We start from the raw sequence: 19215 nt of genomic DNA, 5'->3' as shown, positions 1-19215 counted from the left end.
TTATATTGAAACATTAGAATAGTAAGAATCATAAAAGCTGAAATCTCAACGTCGATCGTTTACGTCGCCATGCTTAGACCATCTCCAATGTATTCCTTTATTTTTTCTCTAAAATAGAAGAATTTCATAATAGAGATGGATTTGTCTCCGATGTATTTTTCTATTTTCTCTCCTAAAAAAGAATATTCTTAATATATTATTTTCTAAGTTTACAAATAATATTTTTTATTTGTGAAATATAAAAACCAACCCAATTTATTTTAGTATTTTATTTATTTACACTAAATATTTTTTTACAAACTATTATGTAAATAAAAATATATTTATGTTTATATAAATAATATATTTCACGAAAAAAAAAATTTGGTTTATAACAAATTTAAACTTTTCCAGTTTATAAATTTTTATTCGCTATTTTATAATTGGTGTTATATATTTAAGATGTGTCGTCGTATAACTAATTGTACTCAAAATATTTGGACTGAATGGGGTAATAAGATTATTTTTGGTACAATTATACTGATCCCTTTCAGATATATTGGTTATTTAGATATTTTTATGTTTCTACACATCATAATCAAAATCATTAAGACCCGGGATGACCCAACTCAAACCTCATACATAAATTTATAATATCCAAGTGGCGTCTAATTTTAAAATCCAAAAAAATTAATCCGGAAAGAAACAACTTGTAAGTATACAATCTTATACAAAATAACACTATGTTATTTTTATAAAAATTACACTATGACATACAAAAAGCAAGATTGTATGTATAAGAATATAGAACTTGTAATCGGTCCAGGGTTGTTATTTTGTCAGTTTAATGAACTCGGTTATCTTACATTTTTGTTTTTTTATAATTGCACAAAGTTAATATTGATTAACTAATAAATAAAAAATATGCATTAGTAAATATAATTAATGATGTGATATATTGTTAAAGTACTATAATTAATGAAATTACTAAAATAACACTATACTTATATATATATTTTTCATAATTAGTGTTTTGTATTTTATATATGTAGTAATATAACTAATTTTATTCAAAAGACCTGGATCAAATCGGATAATATGGTTATTTTTGGTACAAATATCCAAATCTGTTTTAAATACATTGGTTATTTAGATATTTTTAGGGTCATATACATCAGAACCGAACTCATCCAGACTCAAAATGATTCTAATCAAAACCTACATATAAATTTATAATATTCAAGGAGTGAGTAATTTTAAAACAAAAAAAAACGATACCCAAAAGGAACAACTCGTACTTAAGTGGATATTTAGTGTTCATGTCTAACTGATTTTATAAACTAATAAAAAGACATTTTCTATGTGTTTTGCTAAATTAAGTGAAATAGATAGAGTTTTTTTATTTAGCAAGACATTATATTGAGTGAAATCGACGGTTCTTGAATGGTTCCTACTCTCTCCAAGTCCATTCGACGTTTTATTTTTTGCAGATATCGCTGACGACGTCTACGAGATTCTCCATGATTTGAAATTTATTTCTTCTCTGTGTTGTTGATAAAGTTTTCTTCTTTTTGGTTTTTATGAGTCTACAAAAGGAGATGATACTTTCTCTCTGTTGTTTCACTTTGTCTCTCTTTTTTTTTTTCCCTTTATGTTTAGTTGTGTTGATCCATGTTTGAATGGTTTGTACTTTCTTTCTTATCTGTGTTGTTGAATTGCTTGTTGATACAAAAGTTTTGTTCTTTTTGGGTTTCTGTGTCCACAAAGGAGATGGTACTGTCTCTGCTTGTCTCTATTTTTGTTCAGTTGTGTTGATGTGTTAGTGGTTTGTATCTATATGTAGGAAGGGTATGGGCCGGTCACAATATATTGAGGGTTTGATATACCAAGGATAAGAGAAGGGTTTGCAGAGATTGGACGTGATCCACCAGAGCCAAAAGGCACCATTGACTCGTTGGTGTTTCTTACTCAAAAGATTGGGAGGAGAGCTGGTGATATGAACTTGGTTTTATTCTGCAACCTCAAAGAACAAGCTTGTGATTGTGATGTTGTGTGTAACATAACAATGGTGTAAATGTATGTAGATGGTATTGCTGCACATTGAAGACTGTCCTGATAAAGAGCCTCTTCGCCATGGGTTCTATGCAGGCTCCACTATGGCCACAAGGATAACAATACCAAATTTCATCACCAAGTTTATCTGTTATATTTTGCAATGAGTTTATTATTTGCAATTTGGTTTTCGGTGTCCCAAGAATACTAACTATGATAATGATACCCATTTACAGATTTTATTTATTTATCAGAACATGTCTATGTAAGGAAAATAATAGTCACGAGCATTTTCCACTTTTTTTTAGTACGTACCGATGAATTTAGCTTTAGTCACTGTCAGTCCTAAATTTATATAAAAAATAAAAATTTATGCAATACGATACAAGTATAAAACTTCTTGCAATATTATCATGATACATTGATAAACGAAGAAGGAAAAAAAACATAGTAATCCTCATATATATATTTTACAGATATAGACTCTACCACCAAACAAAAACCCATACAACATAATAATCACATAAACTATATGGAAATTCTGTTTGGAATACCACGGCCGGTGACTCCATGTGGTGAAGTAGGTAGAAGCAGCTTCGTGTACACTGGTTATATAATTTGTACATGTGTACACCAACAAAACATTGTACACAATAAGGCTTGTACATATGTACAAACATATAACAACAACAATGTAAGCAACACAAAATCATTATGGTATCAAGTTTGTTTACTTTAAACTAGTAAACTTTATACTACTTGTACACATTTAAAACAACATTGGATATATTTTTCAAAAAAAAAACAATTAGTATAATATAGTCTTTATGCAAATGTCTAAAGTTAAGTCTGCGTAGTCTAGCGGTAAAGGGCTTGGCTTATGTCGGACTCTCAGGTCCCAAGCTCAAGTTGCGGTTTTGCTTAATTTTTATAAAAGAGTGGCAATTTTGTAATTATGTCATCATCTTCGTATTAGGGCTTTCTATGATTTCTGCAACTAAATCTCGGAGCTGCCATAGAGGGGGTGATTGGTAGTTGCTGTAGGTGCTGTCCACAGCCTTATTTATTTCTAAAGCACCAAATTCAGCGCAATCAAACTTTAAATTTTTTTTTGAAGCCACAGCTCTAGAAATAACCTACAGCTGTACAAGTGCTCTGCAGAGCCAAATATACAAAGCAAAATTTTAGTGATTTCATAAAATTCTACAGCAATAAAATTTTAAAGCCACAGCAAAAAATCTACAGATTTTTTTCTACAGCAAAAATTTTAAAGCTACATGATGTTAGGAGTTTTCAAGGCTCCTAAGACAAATGTTGTAGTATAGTGATTGTCGAACCAGTTCTGAGGGATATCAAAGCACTGAGAATGCAAGTACTCACTTAATCTAAGTGCAACCAATGATTTAGATGGGTTTTAAGCTATGACTAAAACTAGAAAGCAATAACAGAATGATACTTCTTGACTAAGGGAAAAGAGAACTCATGGGCATAGGGATTAGACCTTGGGTGATCAAGTATCGAACTAAGGATGGCAAATGATCAATCAAACTATCAACCTTAAGCCTAGACACAATTCTAAGCAAGCTCTATGTCTAGATGAATGCTCATTTGCTAACATATCTCAAACATCAAATGTCTTTGGTTGAATAATATGAAAGCAATCCTTACGAACAAGTCTATTAGCTATCTTAGCATCTTTAACAACAAATATCTTTGGCAAAGTATACTAAAAGCCTAGGAGAGTTGTCTCAGGCATTTCATCAAACACCTTTTGGGTGGGAAATGCCTATTGATCAACTTTTGAGTGGCCAACTCAGAAGATGCATTATGAATACTCTACTAGCAAGGAACAAGAATGATCTACACTAAAACATCCTAGAACTAACCTAATCACCCTTGATCTCCCTAACCCATGAATTCAAAAGGTGATTAGGAGGTCGCTCCCGGCTTGTTCGTCGCTCTCAAATCGACACAACCCGAGCGACCTCTGGGTGTCGCTGCGGTGAGGTCGCTCTAGGAGCTGGAGCGACTTCGCCTTGTCGCTCTAGGAGGTCGCTCCGAAGCGTAGATGGCGAGCGAGTTCATGGCGTCGCTCCGGTAGGTCGCTCCCATGCATTGCTCGTCCAATGATCACTCTAATCACCTCTAATCACCTCCCTTGAGCTCCAAATGTACCCAAATGTCTCCAGGAACTCCATGTGGTACTCCAATACCTAATGGAGACATATGTATGCAAAATGCAACCTAGACATGGCTTAATCCTAATCTATATGATGAAAATGCACATGAATAAATGGATAAAACAATGTGAATATGCAAGATATCAACTCCCCCAAACTTATTCTTTTACTTGTCCTCAAGTGAACTTTCTAGAACTCATAGGGAGAGAGGTTTGAAGGTGGGAGCTCATAGCCAAAAGAAACACACAAAGCACTCAAATCTACATTTAAATTCAGCATTAGTACACCCTCTCTTATTATACTCTAGCTTCTCTAGGCATATCTGAACTCTTTCCATCCCTACACTCATCATCATGCATTCACACATGCAAATCAGCCAACTCTCAAGTTCATTAAGCATAGCATCAAGTGAATTTTTGCAAATGGTCAATTGGTCCAAGTCATTTGGTTGGGTAAGGGAAGGCTTTTATTCAAGTGAGTCAAGAGGTTCAAAATATATGATTTTAAAGGTGGTTCACTCTCAAAACAAGTAGCCTTGACATTGCACATAATATATCTAAGAAAGGGATCAACTCATGCATACAATGCTCAATCTCCATTGTTCTACCCTTTTCCCAAACATACAATTACACAATCATTCCCAAATGTCAAATCCAACTCACATCTCTCACCAAAAGATCCTAAGAACATTAACTCCTTCCCTTTGAAATCTACAAGGGATTTTTCACAACCTCAAAACATTACTTAGCTCCTAACAACTTTGCTAGCCCCCTTTTTCTTTCTTTTTCTTTTCTTTTCATTTTTTTTTTTTTTCATTTTTTTTTCAGATGGGGGCCAAGACTTTTCATAACTTGAGCTAGAGGTTTTTCTACTTATCCCAATAAGACAATTCACTTAAACACAAAGAGTCATTTATTTTCCTTTTTCATTGCTCTCAAATCATAATCACAACTCTCACCCCCCACCTATAGCTAGACAATAGAGTGCCCAATCTAGCAAGAATGAAGATCAAGCATTGTCGTTCCCGATACTCTCAACATTATGCACATGTAAGACTTTCCGAAGAAGGCCTCACTCATCAAACAATGAAAGCTTAAAAGTAGGGAAAGGTTTTGGGAGTGGTCTACCACTAGAGTTTGTCAGAATAAGATTGGCATAAAGGATGTGACAACTCAGGTGTGTATAGCCATGACTCAGTACACAAGGGACCATGAGCAAGAAGCATTAAGTTCGTTTAGTTCAAATAAGGTTGTAGTTGGCTTCAAAGACTGAGTTTCAGCAATCAACAAGTTTCAGGAAGAGTTTTCAAGGCTCAAAACATACAAGTCTTTTTGAGAGGTGCAAAAGCTACTCAGGTGCAACGTAGTGTTCTTTACAAGGCATTTAAAATCATTGCTCCCAATGCAAGTAAATACAACCTATATGCTCTAGACTCTCCTAGAAATGCCAAAGATGCAAACTAAATGAATTTTTTTTTTTTTTATGCAAATATATATGTATAATGCAATGCATGAGACTCAAATCATCAAAGCAAACGTGATCAAATACTTGGTACCTCCCCCAAACTTAAATAACACAGTCTCTGTGTTGTCAAGGAGAGAGAGATACCCAAAAAAAGAAAACTAATATGCAAAAACGAAATGGTATATACAAGGGAAAGTAGTGTGTTACCTTCTATGGAGAATGAGTAGAGGGAGATGCTCCCTCCTCGTCGTCCTCAGGTGGTAACTCTTCAATGTGCTCATCAGTAAGAGTGCCCATCTCTTCAATGTAGAAGGCTTGCCCGAACGCAGTTGGCTTCTTCATTTTCTCCTTGATGTCAAAGTGGAGAACATGCCCTTTACCCAAATGGAGATCAATCGTGCCCGCTTTCACCTTAACAATTGCTCCTGCTGTAGCTAAGAATGGCCTTCCAAGAATCAATGGGTCCTGAGCCTCTTCACCCATCTCAAGCACCACAAAATCTGTAGGTATCTCATACCTTCCAATCTTCACAGGTAGGTCATCTAAGATGCCCACAGGGTACTTCACTGAACGATCAACTAACACCAGAGAGAGTGTACACTTCTTGTACTGAGTGAATCCAAGCTTCTTTGCAACAGACAAAGGCATCACGCTGACACTAGCTCCCAAATCGCAGAGACATTTCTCAAATACCATAGGTCCAAGAGCACAAGGTAGTGTGAAGCATCCTGGATCCTCTAACTTCTCTGGAACATCAAGCCTTTGGATGATGGCACTGCACTCATGGGTAAGAATCATCATGCTTTCCATTTCCTTCTTCTTTGCAGCTACAACATCTTTCAGGAACTTGTTGTATTGAGGAATCAACATGAAAGCATCGATGATGGGCATTGCAACCTGAGCTTCACTCATTTGCTTGTCAAACAAAGCCTTGTACTTCTCTAGCAGCTGCCTCTTGAATCTACCAGGGAATGGTAGTTTGGGTTCATAGGGAGGAGGAACAAAAGAGTTCTCACTTGCTGGAGCAAGAACTTCACCATCTTTCACTGTTTTCTTCGCTTCCCCAACCTTTCCTTTACCCTTGGCTTCCACAATCTTCTCCAAGATTTCATCATTGATTTTCTCATCAACAATCACCACTTCATCATCTAAGTTGATGGCCACCTCTTCAGCTAGTTTCTCAGCATCACTGGTGAGGGTTGTAGGAGGTAACTGCTTACCACTCCTAAGTGTGATAGCTTTGGCCTCCTTGGGGTTTTGGTCAGATTTTCCAGGTAGAGATCCTTGCTGGCGAGTCTGGTGAGTGTTCATGGAAGCAAACTGATTCTCTAAATTCTTGACTGTAGAAGCAAGATGTGAGAACTTGTTGTTGAGCTCATTGTAGCTTCCATCAATCTTGGAATGAAGGTTTTTCAACTCATATCCAACATGCTTCTCACTTCTAGTCTGAGACTCCAAGATTTGTTTCAGCAGGGTGTCAGTGCTGCTCTCTTGAGGAGCAGAGGAACCAGATGAGGGGTTTTGATGAGGTTGATAGCTGCCTTGCTGGTTGTTTCGAGGCGGATAACCACTATGTTGGTTGTTGGGGTAGGATTTCTGTTGGTAGTTGTTGTACTGAAAGTTGGGCTCTTTTTTGTACCAGCTACCATTGTTGTTGATGAAACACAGGTCTTCCTGACCTTCCAAACCCTCAACCTCATGGACAACAGGTGGTGTATCTTGGCTTGGGTTACCAACAAAGTGCAGCTGCTCTTGTGTGGCTTTATCAGCAAGGAGGATGTCTATCTTATCCTGTAGAGCTTTCAACTCCTTCCTCGTCTGCTTATCATCTGTTCGACTGCTTCTGTCGTGGTCTCCACTGTAGACTGCATCAGTCTTTACCATGTTGTCAACCATCTCCTCTGCATCTTTCTCAGTTCTCCCCAAGAAGAACCCATTGCTAGCTGTATCCAGTCTGGCCCTGTACTTAGGAAGAGCACCACGGTAGAATGTGCTCAGCAAGCTCTCCTTAGAGAAACCATGGTGTGGGCATTGAGCTTGGTAGCCCTTGAATCTCTCCCAGGCTTCACTGAATCCTTCCAAGTTCTTCTGTTGGAAACTGGAGAGCTCATTTCTCAGCTTAGCAGTTCTTGAGGATGAGAAGAATTTCTCCAAGAATGCTCTCTTGCACTCATCCCAAGTGGTGATAGAGTGGCTGGGTAGAGACTTCTCCCACTGACGTGCTTTATCCCCCAAAGAGAAAGGGAATAGCTTGAGCTTTAAGGCATCTTCGGACACACCATTGGTTTTTGACAACCCACAGTAGCTGTCGAACCTATCCAAGTGATCAAATGGGTCCTCCAGAGCCAAGCCATGATACTTGTTGTTCTCGATCACGTTGAGGAGTCCTGACTTGACCTCAAAGTTGTTGGCTGCCACAGCTGGTGCTCGGATTCCGAATCTGTGACCATGTATGTTGGGGCGGTCGTAAGTGCCAATGGGTCGAGCTGCCCGCGGTTGGTGTTCTGCCCCTTGCGGTGGATCTGCCATATCAATATCCAATCGCTGCAAGTGGGCTTGTTGTTCTTCTTCTCTTCTAGCTCGAACACACTCCTTCTCTAAAGCTCTGATGTCTGCTACTATTGGAACTAGGTTTGTTGGACCCCTGCTCCTCAAGTTCATACACCTGAAAGTTAAAGGTAGGTGAAGAAGAAGAATCAGTAACAAAAGAAAATAAAAATGACTTAGTCTCAAGTAAATGACTAAATCTCAATGTTCAAATCTACTCAGAATTTGGCAACGGCGCCAATTTGATGTTAGGAGTTTTCAAGGCTCCTAAGACAAATGTTGTAGTATAGTGATTGTCGAACCAGTTCTGAGGGATATCAAAGCACTGAGAATGCAAGTACTCACTTAATCTAAGTGCAACCAATGATTTAGATGGGTTTTAAGCTATGACTAAAACTAGAAAGCAATAACAGAATGATACTTCTTGACTAAGGGAAAAGAGAACTCATGGGCATAGGGATTAGACCTTGGGTGATCAAGTATCGAACTAAGGATGGCAAATGATCAATCAAACTATCAACCTTAAGCCTAGACACAATTCTAAGCAAGCTCTATGTCTAGATGAATGCTCATTTGCTAACATATCTCAAACATCAAATGTCTTTGGTTGAATAATATGAAAGCAATCATTACGAACAAGTCTATTAGCTATCTTAGCATCTTTAACAACAAATGTCTTTGGCAAAGTATACTAAAAGCCTAGGAGAGTTGTCTCAGGCATTTCATCAAACACCTTTTGGGTGGGAAATGCCTATTGATCAACTTTTGAGTGGCCAACTCAGAAGATGCATTATGAATACTCTACTAGCAAGGAACAAGAATGATCTACACTAAAACATCCTAGAACTAACCTAATCACCCTTGATCTCCCTAACCCATGAATTCAAAAGGTGATTACTCACTAATCTCCATGATTCCTCTTAAACCCATATTGGATTTCAGATTAATCATGTAGAGAAATAGATAAGAAATCAACAAGAACACAAGAACATAACAATCAAAATCCAAGAGATGAACTTCTCAAGAGAGTTTTTGTGTATTTCTCAATAGATCCAAAAGATAATCTGCCTGGTGGTGGCTTCCAGAGTAAAAAAACATAGGTTTAGAAAATAAAAACGTGCATAATGAAATGACCAAAAGGCCCTTGAGAAAACATGAATTCGGCCAAACAAATAGACGTGGAGCGACCTCGGCACGTCGCTGCGAGAGGTCGCTCCCGGGTCGTTTCCTCGCGAGCGACCTGGCTGTGTCGCTCCGAAGACGTCGCTCCCGGCTTGCTCAGAAACCATAGACGCGAGCGACCTTAGGGTGTCGCTCTAGGAGGTCGCTCCCGGCTTGTTCGTCGCTCTCAAATCGACACAACCCGAGCGACCTCTGGGTGTCGCTGCGGTGAGGTCGCTCTAGGAGCTGGAGCGACTTCGCCTTGTCGCTCTAGGAGGTCGCTCCGAAGCGTAGATGGCGAGCGAGTTCATGGCGTCGCTCCGGTAGGTCGCTCCCATGCATTGCTCGTCCAATGATCACTCTAATCACCTCTAATCACCTCCCTTGAGCTCCAAATGTACCCAAATGTCTCCAGGAACTCCATGTGGTACTCCAATACCTAATGGAGACATATGTATGCAAAATGCAACCTAGACATGGCTTAATCCTAATCTATATGATGAAAATGCACATGAATAAATGGATAAAACAATGTGAATATGCAAGATATCAACTCCCCCAAACTTATTCTTTTACTTGTCCTCAAGTGAACTTTCTAGAACTCATAGGGAGAGAGGTTTGAAGGTGGGAGCTCATAGCCAAAAGAAACACACAAAGCACTCAAATCAACATTTAAATTCAGCATTAGTACACCCTCTCTTATTATACTCTAGCTTCTCTAGGCCTATCTGAACTCTTTCCATCCCTACACTCATCATCATGCATTCACACATGCAAATCAGCCAACTCTCAAGTTCATTAAGCATAGCATCAAGTGAATTTTTGCAAATGGTCAATTGGTCCAAGTCATTTGGTTGGGTAAGGGAAGGCTTTTATTCAAGTGAGTCAAGAGGTTCAAAATATATGATTTTAAAGGTGGTTCACTCTCAAAACAAGTAGCCTTGACATTGCACATAATATATCTAAGAAAGGGATCAACTCATGCATACAATGCTCAATCTCCATTGTTCTACCCTTTTCCCAAACATACAATTACACAATCATTCCCAAATGTCAAATCCAACTCACATCTCTCACCAAAAGATCCTAAGAACATTAACTCCTTCTCTTTGAAATCTACAAGGGATTTTTCACAACCTCAAAACATTACTTAGCTCCTAACAACTTTGCTAGCCCCCTTTTTCTTTCTTTTTCTTTTCTTTTCATTTTTTTTTTTTTTTTTTTTTTTTAGATGGGGGCCAAGACTTTTCATAACTTGAGCTAGAGGTTTTTCTACTTATCCCAATAAGACAATTCACTTAAACACAAAGAGTCATTTATTTTCCTTTTTCATTGCTCCCAAATCATAATCACAACTCTCACCCCCCACCTATAGCTAGACAATAGAGTGCCCAATCTAGCAAGAATGAAGATCAAGCATTGTCGTTCCCGATACTCTCAACATTATGCACATGTAAGACTTTCCGAAGAAGGCCTCACTCATCAAACAATGAAAGCTTAAAAGGAGGGAAAGGTTTTGGGAGTGGTCTACCACTAGAGTTTGTCAGAATAAGATTGGCATAAAGGATGTGACAACTCAGGTGTGTATAGCCATGACTCAGTACACAAGGGACCATGAGCAAGAAGCATTAAGTTCGTTTAGTTCAAATAAGGTTGTAGTTGGCTTCAAAGACTGAGTTTCAGCAATCAACAAGTTTCAGGAAGAGTTTTCAAGGCTCGAAACATACAAGTCTTTTTGAGAGGTGCAAAAGCTACTCAGGTGCAACGTAGTGTTCTTTACAAGGCATTTAAAATCATTGCTCCCAATGCAAGTAAATGCAACCTATATGCTCTAGACTCTCCTAGAAATGCCAAAGATGCAAACTAAATGAATTTTTTTTTTTATGCAAATATATATGTATAATGCAATGCATGAGACTCAAATCATCAAAGCAAACGTGATCAAATACTTGGTACCTCCCCCAAACTTAAATGACACAGTCTCTGTGTTGTCAAGGAGAGAGAGATACCCAAAAAGAAAACTAATATGCAAAAACGAAATGGTATATACAAGGGAAAGTAGTGGGTTACCTTCTATGGAGAATGAGTAGAGGGAGATGCTCCCTCCTCGTCGTCCTCAGGTGGTAACTCTTCAAGGTGCTCATCAGTAAGAGTGCCCATCTCTTCAATGTAGAAGGCTTGCCCGAACACAGTTGGTTTCTTCATTTTCTCCTTGATGTCAAAGTGGAGAACATGCCCTTTACCCAAATGGAGATCAATCGTGCCCTCTTTCACCTTAACAATTGCTCCTGCTGTAGCTAAGAATGGCCTTCCAAGAATCAATGGGTCCTGAGCCTCCTCACCCATCTCAAGCACCACAAAATCTGTAGGTATCTCATACCTTCCAATCTTCACAGGTAGGTCCTCTAAGATGCCCACAGGGTACTTCACTGAACGATCAGCTAACACCAGAGAGAGTTACACTTCTTGTACTGAGTGAATCCAAGCTTCTTTGCAACAGACAAAGGCATCACGCTGACACTAGCTCCCAAATCGCAGAGACATTTCTCAAATACCATAGGTCCAAGAGCACAAGGTAGTGTGAAGCATCCTGGATCCTCTAACTTCTCTGGAACATCAAGCCTTTGGATGATGGCACTGCACTCATGGGTAAGAATCATCATGCTTTCCATTTCCTTCTTCTTTGCAGCTACAACATCTTTCAGGAACTTGTTGTATTGAGGAATCAACATGAAAGCATCGATGATGGGCATTGCAACCTGAGCTTCACTCATTTGCTTGTCAAACAAAGCCTTGTACTTCTCTAGCAGCTGCCTCTTGAATCTACCAGGGAATGGTAGTTTGGGTTCATAGGGAGGAGGAACAAAAGAATTCTCACTTGCTGGAGCAAGAACTTCACCATCTTTCACTGTTTTCTTCGCTTCCCCAACCTTTCCTTTACCCTTGGCTTCCACAATCTTCTCCAAGATTTCATCATTGATTTTCTCATCAACAATCACCACTTCATCATCTAAGTTGATGGCCACCTCTTCACCTAGTTTCTCAGCATCCCTGGTGAGGGTTGTAGGAGGTAACTGCTTACCACTCCTAAGGGTGATAGCTTTGGCCTCCTTGGGGTTTTGGTCAGATTTTCCAGGTAGAGATCCTTGCTGGCGAGTCTGGTGAGTGTTCATGGAAGCAAACTGATTCTCTAAATTCTTGACTGTAGAAGCAAGATGTGAGAACTTGTTGTTGAGCTCATTGTAGCTCCCATCAATCTTGGAATGAAGGTTTTTCAACTCATATCCAACATGCTTCTCACTTCTAGTCTGAGACTCCAAGATTTGTTTCAGCAGGGTGTCAGTGCTGCTCTCTTGAGGAGCAGAGGAACCAGATGAGGGGTTTTGATGAGGTTGATAGCTGCCTTGCTGGTTGTTTCGAGGCGGATAACCACTCTGTTGGTTGTTGGGGTAGGATTTCTGTTGGTAGTTGTTGTACTGAAAGTTGGGCTCTTTTTTGTACCAGCTACCATTGTTGTTGATGAAACACAGCTCTTCCTGACCTTCCAAACCCTCAACCTCATGGACAACAGGTGGTGTATCTTGGCTTGGGTTACCAACAAAGTGCAGCTGCTCTTGTGTGGCTTTATCAGCAAGGAGGATGTCTATCTTATCCTGTAGAGCTTTCAACTCCTTCCTCGTCTGCTTATCATCTGTTCGACTGCTTCTGTCGTGGTCTCCACTGTAGACTGCATCACTCTTTACCATGTTGTCAACCAGCTCCTCTGCATCTTCCTCAGTTCTCCCCAAGAAGAACCCATTGCTAGCTGTATCCAGTCTGGCCCTGTACTTAGGAAGAGCACCACGGTAGAATGTGCTCAGCAAGCTCTCCTTAGAGAAACCATGGTGTGGGCATTGAGCTTGGTAGCCCTTGAATCTCTCCCAGGCTTCACTGAATCCTTCCAAGTTCTTCTGTTGGAAACTGGAGATCTCATTTCTCAGCTTAGCAGTTCTTGAGGATGAGAAGAATTTCTCCAAGAATGCTCTCTTGCACTCATCCCAAGTGGTGATAGAGTCGCTGGGTAGAGACTTCTCCCACTGACGTGCCTTATCCCCCAAAGAGAAAGGGAATAGCTTGAGCTTTAAGGCATCTTCGGACACACCATTGGTTTTTGACAACCCACAGTAGCTGTCGAACCTATCCAAGTGATCAAATGGGTCCTCCAGAGCCAAGCCATGATACTTGTTGTTCTCGATCACGTTGAGGAGTCCTGACTTGACCTCAAAGTTGTTGGCTGCCACAGCTGGTGCTCGGATTCCGAATCTGTGACCATGTATGTTGGGGCGGTCGTAAGTGCCAATGGGTCGAGCTGCCCGCGGTTGGTGTTCTGCCCCTTGCGGTGGATCTGCCATATCAATATCCAATCGCTGCAAGTGGGCTTGTTGTTCTTCTTCTCTTCTAGCTCTAACACACTCCTCTCTAAAGCTCTGATGTCTGCTACTATTGGAACTAGGTTTGTTGGACCCCTGCTCCTCAAGTTCATACACCTGAAAGTTAAAGGTAGGTGAAGAAGAAGAATCAGTAACAAAAGAAAATAAAAATGACTTAGTCTCAAGTAAGTGACTAAATCTCAATGTTCAAATCTACTCAGAATTTGGCAACGGCGCCAATTTGATGTTAGGAGTTTTCAAGGCTCCTAAGACAAATGTTGTAGTATAGTGATTGTCGAACCAGTTCTGAGGGATATCAAAGCACTGAGAATGCAAGTACTCACTTAATCTAAGTGCAACCAATGATTTAGATGGGTTTTAAGCTATGACTAAAACTAGAAAGCAATAACAGAATGATACTTCTTGACTAAGGGAAAAGAGAACTCATGGGCATAGGGATTAGACCTTGGGTGATCAAGTATCGAACTAAGGATGGCAAATGATCAATCAAACTATCAACCTTAAGCCTAGACACAATTCTAAGCAAGCTCTATGTCTAGATGAATGCTCATTTGCTAACATATCTCAAACATCAAATGTCTTTGGTTGAATAATATGAAAGCAATCATTACTAACAAGTCTATTAGCTATCTTAGCATCTTTAACAACAAATGTCTTTGGCAAAGTATACTAAAAGCCTAGGAGAGTTGTCTCAGGCATTTCATCAAACACCTTTTGGGTGGGAAATGCCTATTGATCAACTTTTGAGTGGCCAACTCAGAAGATGCATTATGAATACTCTACTAGCAAGGAACAAGAATGATCTACACTAAAACATCCTAGAACTAACCTAATCACCCTTGATCTCCCTAACCCATGAATTCAAAAGGTGATTACTCACTAATCTCCATGATTCCTCTTAAACCCATATTGGATTTCAGATTAATCATGTAGAGAAATAGATAAGAAATCAACAAGAACACAAGAACATAACAATCAAAATCCAAGAGATGAACTTCTCAAGAGAGTTTTTGTGTATTTCTCAATAGATCCAAAAGATAATCTGCCTGGTGGTGGCTTCCAGAGTAAAAAAACATAGGTTTAGAAAATAAAAACGTGCATAATGAAATGACCAAAAGGCCCTTGAGAAAACATGAATTCGGCCAAACAAATAGACGTGGAGCGACCTCGGCACGTCGCTGCGAGAGGTCGCTCCCGGGTCGTTTCCTCGCGAGCGACCTGGCTGTGTCGCTCCGAAGACGTCGCTCCCGGCTTGCTCAGAAACCATAGACGCGAGCGACCTTAGGGTGTCGCTCTAGGAGGTCGCTCCCGGCTTGTTCGTCGCTCTCAAATCGACACAACCCGAGCGACCTCTGGGTGTCGCTGCGGTGAGGTCGCTCTAGGAGCTGGAGCGACTTCGCCTTGTCGCTCTAGGAGGTCGCTCCGAAGCGTAGATGGCGAGCGAGTTCATGGCGTCGCTCCGGTAGGTCGCTCCCATGCATTGCTCGTCCAATGATCACTCTAATCACCTCTAATCACCTCCCTTGAGCTCCAAATGTACCCAAATGTCTCCAGGAACTCCATGTGGTACTCCAATACCTAATGGAGACATATGTATGCAAAATGCAACCTAGACATGGCTTAATCCTAATCTATATGATGAAAATGCACATGAATAAATGGATAAAACAATGTGAATATGCAAGATATCAACTCCCCCAAACTTATTCTTTTACTTGTCCTCAAGTGAACTTTCTAGAACTCATAGGGAGAGAGGTTTGAAGGTGGGAGCTCATAGCCAAAAGAAACACACAAAGCACTCAAATCAACATTTAAATTCAGCATTAGTACACCCTCTCTTATTATACTCTAGCTTCTCTAGGCCTATCTGAACTCTTTCCATCCCTACACTCATCATCATGCATTCACACATGCAAATCAGCCAACTCTCAAGTTCATTAAGCATAGCATCAAGTGAATTTTGCAAATGGTCAATTGGTCCAAGTCATTTGGTTGGGTAAGGGAAGGCTTTTATTCAAGTGAGTCAAGAGGTTCAAAATATATGATTTTAAAGGTGGTTCACTCTCAAAACAAGTAGCCTTGACATTGCACATAATATATCTAAGAAAGGGATCAACTCATGCATACAATGCTCAATCTCCATTGTTCTACCCTTTTCCCAAACATACAATTACACAATCATTCCCAAATGTCAAATCCAACTCACATCTCTCACCAAAAGATCCTAAGAACATTAACTCCTTCTCTTTGAAATCTACAAGGGATTTTTCACAACCTCAAAACATTACTTAGCTCCTAACAACTTTGCTAGCCCCCTTTTTCTTTCTTTTTCTTTTCTTTTCATTTTTTTTTTTTTTTTTTTTTTTTTAGATGGGGGCCAAGACTTTTCATAACTTGAGCTAGAGGTTTTTCTACTTATCCCAATAAGACAATTCACTTAAACACAAAGAGTCATTTATTTTCCTTTTTCATTGCTCCCAAATCATAATCACAACTCTCACCCCCCACCTATAGCTAGACAATAGAGTGCCCAATCTAGCAAGAATGAAGATCAAGCATTGTCGTTCCCGATACTCTCAACATTATGCACATGTAAGACTTTCCGAAGAAGGCCTCACTCATCAAACAATGAAAGCTTAAAAGGAGGGAAAGGTTTTGGGAGTGGTCTACCACTAGAGTTTGTCAGAATAAGATTGGCATAAAGGATGTGACAACTCAGGTGTGTATAGCCATGACTCAGTACACAAGGGACCATGAGCAAGAAGCATTAAGTTCGTTTAGTTCAAATAAGGTTGTAGTTGGCTTCAAAGACTGAGTTTCAGCAATCAACAAGTTTCAGGAAGAGTTTTCAAGGCTCGAAACATACAAGTCTTTTTGAGAGGTGCAAAAGCTACTCAGGTGCAACGTAGTGTTCTTTACAAGGCATTTAAAATCATTGCTCCCAATGCAAGTAAATGCAACCTATATGCTCTAGACTCTCCTAGAAATGCCAAAGATGCAAACTAAATGAATTTTTTTTTTTTATGCAAATATATATGTATAATGCAATGCATGAGACTCAAATCATCAAAGCAAACGTGATCAAATACTTGGTACCTCCCCCAAACTTAAATAACACAGTCTCTGTGTTGTCAAGGAGAGAGAGATACCCAAAAAAAGAAAACTAATATGCAAAAACGAAATGGTATATACAAGGGAAAGTAGTGGGTTACCTTCTATGGAGAATGAGTAGAGGGAGATGCTCCCTCCTCGTCGTCCTCAGGTGGTAACTCTTCAAGGTGCTCATCAGTAAGAGTGCCCATCTCTTCAATGTAGAAGGCTTGCCCGAACACAGTTGGCTTCTTCATTTTCTCCTTGATGTCAAAGTGGAGAACATGCCCTTTACCCAAATGGAGATCAATCGTGCCCGCTTTCACCTTAACAATTGCTCCTGCTGTAGCTAAGAATGGCCTTCCAAGAATCAATGGGTCCTGAGCCTCCTCACCCATCTCAAGCACCACAAAATCTGTAGGTATCTCATACCTTCCAATCTTCACAGGTAGGTCCTCTAAGATGCCCACAGGGTACTTCACTGAACGATCAGCTAACACCAGAGAGAGTGTACACTTCTTGTACTGAGTGAATCCAAGCTTCTTTGCAACAGACAAAGGCATCACGCTGACACTAGCTCCCAAATCGCAGAGACATTTCTCAAATACCATAGGTCCAAGAGCACAAGGTAGTGTGAAGCATCCTGGATCCTCTAACTTCTCTGGAACATCAAGCCTTTGGATGATGGCACTGCACTCATGGGTAAGAATCATCATGCTTTCCATTTCCTTCTTCTTTGCAGCTACAACATCTTTCAGGAACTTGTTGTATTGAGGAATCAACATGAAAGCATCGATGATGGGCATTGCAACCTGAGCTTCACTCATTTGCTTGTCAAACAAAGCCTTGTACTTCTCTAGCAGCTGCCTCTTGAATCTACCAGGGAATGGTAGTTTGGGTTCATAGGGAGGAGGAACAAAAGAGTTCTCACTTGCTGGAGCAAGAACTTCACCATCTTTCACTGTTTTCTTCGCTTCCCCAACCTTTCCTTTACCCTTGGCTTCCACAATCTTCTCCAAGATTTCATCATTGATTTTCTCATCAACAATCACCACTTCATCATCTAAGTTGATGGCCACCTCTTCACCTAGTTTCTCAGCATCCCTGGTGAGGGTTGTAGGAGGTAACTGCTTACCACTCCTAAGGGTGATAGCTTTGGCCTCCTTGGGGTTTTGGTCAGATTTTCCAGGTAGAGATCCTTGCTGGCGAGTCTGGTGAGTGTTCATGGAAGCAAACTGATTCTCTAAATTCTTGACTGTAGAAGCAAGATGTGAGAACTTGTTGTTGAGCTCATTGTAGCTTCCATCAATCTTGGAATGAAGGTTTTTCAACTCATATCCAACATGCTTCTCACTTCTAGTCTGAGACTCCAAGATTTGTTTCAGCAGGGTGTCAGTGCTGCTCTCTTGAGGAGCAGAGGAACCAGATGAGGGGTTTTGATGAGGTTGATAGCTGCCTTGCTGGTTGTTTCGAGGCGGATAACCACTCTGTTGGTTGTTGGGGTAGGATTTCTGTTGGTAGTTGTTGTACTGAAAGTTGGGCTCTTTTTTGTACCAGCTACCATTGTTGTTGATGAAACACAGCTCTTCCTGACCTTCCAAACCCTCAACCTCATGGACAACAGGTGGTGTATCTTGGCTTGGGTTACCAACAAAGTGCAGCTGCTCTTGTGTGGCTTTATCAGCAAGGAGGATGTCTATCTTATCCTGTAGAGCTTTCAACTCCTTCCTCGTCTGCTTATCATCTGTTCGACTGCTTCTGTCGTGGTCTCCACTGTAGACTGCATCACTCTTTACCATGTTGTCAACCAGCTCCTCTGCATCTTCCTCAGTTCTCCCCAAGAAGAACCCATTGCTAGCTGTATCCAGTCTGGCCCTGTACTTAGGAAGAGCACCACGGTAGAATGTGCTCAGCAAGCTCTCCTTAGAGAAACCATGGTGTGGGCATTGAGCTTGGTAGCCCTTGAATCTCTCCCAGGCTTCACTGAATCCTTCCAAGTTCTTCTGTTGGAAACTGGAGATCTCATTTCTCAGCTTAGCAGTTCTTGAGGATGAGAAGAATTTCTCCAAGAATGCTCTCTTGCACTCATCCCAAGTGGTGATAGAGTGGCTGGGTAGAGACTTCTCCCACTGACGTGCCTTATCCCCCAAAGAGAAAGGGAATAGCTTGAGCTTTAAGGCATCTTCGGACACACCATTGGTTTTTGACAACCCACAGTAGCTGTCGAACCTATCCAAGTGATCAAATGGGTCCTCCAGAGCCAAGCCATGATACTTGTTGTTCTCGATCACGTTGAGGAGTCCTGACTTGAC

The 19215-nt window shown here is 40.3% G+C and overlaps 1 long non-coding RNA gene and 3 other non-coding genes across 4 annotated transcripts; all 4 read left to right on the top strand.

The window, feature by feature from the left end:
• Nucleotides 1–1119: 1119 nt before the first annotated feature.
• LOC125585114 lies at nt 1120–2287 on the top strand. Its single transcript, XR_007322008.1, has 2 exons — nt 1120–1984; nt 2064–2287. It is a non-coding gene; the product is annotated as an uncharacterized LOC125585114 (long non-coding RNA).
• A 5402-nt stretch (nt 2288–7689) lies between these two features.
• On the top strand, nt 7690–7796 carry LOC125586647. Its single transcript, XR_007323184.1, has one exon. It is a non-coding gene; the product is annotated as a small nucleolar RNA R71 (small nucleolar RNA).
• Nucleotides 7797–13259: 5463 nt separating this feature from the next.
• Nucleotides 13260–13366, top strand: LOC125586586. The gene has a single exon (XR_007323123.1). It is a non-coding gene; the product is annotated as a small nucleolar RNA R71 (small nucleolar RNA).
• A 5466-nt stretch (nt 13367–18832) lies between these two features.
• LOC125586585 lies at nt 18833–18939 on the top strand. The gene has a single exon (XR_007323122.1). It is a non-coding gene; the product is annotated as a small nucleolar RNA R71 (small nucleolar RNA).
• The last annotated feature ends 276 nt before the right edge of the window (nt 18940–19215 follow it).

The sequence above is a fragment of the Brassica napus genome, chromosome C4, assembly GCF_020379485.1.
Source record: "Brassica napus cultivar Da-Ae chromosome C4, Da-Ae, whole genome shotgun sequence".
NCBI classification, from domain to species: Eukaryota; Viridiplantae; Streptophyta; class Magnoliopsida; order Brassicales; family Brassicaceae; genus Brassica; species Brassica napus.
This window is presented reverse-complemented; position numbering and strand designations above follow the sequence as displayed.